General features: G+C 48.6%; 1 pseudogene; it reads left to right on the forward strand.

Annotated features, from left to right (window-relative positions):
• The first annotated feature begins 508 nt into the window (after positions 1 to 508).
• On the forward strand, positions 509 to 1,369 carry LOC123050893 (noroxomaritidine synthase 2-like; annotated as a pseudogene).
• Positions 1,370 to 2,086: the final 717 nt, after the last annotated feature.

Raw genomic sequence — 2,086 nt, forward strand, 5'->3', positions numbered from 1 at the left:
AGAATCAGTCTGAGCATATCCAGGTTGGCTTGCGAAAAGATGTACGCACAACTCTGGGTTGGCTTTCATGTGTCGAGGCAGCGGACCGGGAAGTTTTACGGATCGCGACTATGTACTGCACTGCCAAATCTGCTTATCAGCGCACTGTCAAATCTGCTTCTGGCCAAATCTGCCAACTGCCACCCACTTTTGAACCTAATGAAGTGTAGTTATGTTGACACAAGTGCTAGTATAGTACCAATGGACTGGGATATCATCGAGGGAACTTGTCCATATAAGAAGCCATAGCCACGTCCATTTAAGTATAGATCTACTCCCTTCGTTTCCTAAATATAAGTCTTTGTAGAGATTCTACTATACACCATATACGGATGTATATAGACATACTTTAAAATATAGATTCACTCATTTTGCACCGTATGTAGTCTATAGTGCAATCTCTACAAAGACTTATATTTAGGAACAGAGAGAGTAGTAAGTAGTAGCATATCGCACACTACTGATAACAATGTCAATTCTGTTCATCTCCACATTGCTCCTGCTACTTGTTCCCCTGTACTTGAAACTCAAAGCTAGTTTTAGATCAAAGAACCCAGTAGTGCTTCCTACAAACTGGTCTATACGTACTACACATGTTCCCTTCCTTCATGGCCAACCTCCACAACTCGTATGATTACTTCACATTGGTCCTTGCCGGATCAGGCCACAGCTTCAGGGCACATGGCCCACCTGGGACCGGGATGCGCTACTTTGTAACATGTGACCCTGCCAATGTTCGACATATCTTCACGACCAACTACGCCAACTTTCCCAAGGGCGTGGAGTTCGTCGCTATCTTCGACATCCTGGGTGGCAACCTCTTCACCATTGACAGTGAGCCGTGTCGTCGACAACGCGCCAAAGTCAAAGGCGTGCTCACGAACCCACGGTTGGTTGCCAGTATTGCAACTTACTGCGTCAACAAGGTAAAGAATAACCTCCTCCCGTTGTTTACCCACATGGCGAGGACGGGCACTCCGTTCGACATGCAAGAAATGATGTCGAGGTTTATGTTTGACATGGCTGCTGCCTCTTCGTCCTCTCGATGGACATGCCACCCATGGATGCCGCAGTCGCCATGGACACGACCATGGAGGTGGGATTTTTTCGGCACATGATGCCAACCTCTTGCTGGAAGTCAATGAGGTGGCTAAACATCGGCCTTGAGAGAAAGCTTGATGCGGCACACATGCTGCTACGAGTGTTCGTCCTTGAGATGATGGGGAGGAGGAAGATCAACACATCTATTGGCTTAGAGACTACGAAAAGTTCCTGGTTCTCCGTATCTTCTTTCCTCAATAATAAAATTCCTAGCAAGATTTGGAGATAATGTTTGTCCTCTATTATTACATTATCTCTTCCGTGCTGCCAGCAATTAATGCAACCACAGGGATGCTCGCTTTGTGAGTCAACCACGTCTAGAGATCTCACAGAACCGGATCGGACCGGCCACTTGCACTAGTAAAAACTTTCATATCTTATATATAGTAAAGGGAATATAGTAGTAGTATCGAGGAGATATGAGTTATATATCGTGCCTCCACACCAACTGGAGCCAACCACTGAGACCGCACGAACTGATCAACTAAAGCTACCCTAAATAGACGGGATACCGGCTGATACGCTAGCGCGTTCCTCTGATATGCTAGCTGGACCATATGGTGCATGCATGTAGCTAAGATCACACCTGAGCTCCAGCCCCTCCGCCTGCCTCCTAGAAAATAAGCATATATATAGGGACGACACAAACGCCGAGGCACACAGCAGACGCATAAGCCTCATTGCTACCTAGACTAGTAGTAGAATCATACCAACCTCATCTCGTAACCACGCCCTGCATCTGTGATCGATCTATGGCATCCGTGGCTCGGACCACCGTGCTGCTCCTCCTCCTGGTCGCCGTCGTCATTCTCGTGCCCACTGCATCGGCGGCCGGCAGGATGCTGGCCAATCAGGTGGCCGGTGCCGGGGAACGGGGCGAAGCCACCAACGCGGCCCGCATCCTTGTTGATGCGGACGTCCGCGCCAGTGCCGACATCCTCGGCAT

Source organism: Triticum aestivum, chromosome 2D (genome assembly GCF_018294505.1).
Source record: "Triticum aestivum cultivar Chinese Spring chromosome 2D, IWGSC CS RefSeq v2.1, whole genome shotgun sequence".
NCBI lineage: Eukaryota > Viridiplantae > Streptophyta > Magnoliopsida > Poales > Poaceae > Triticum > Triticum aestivum.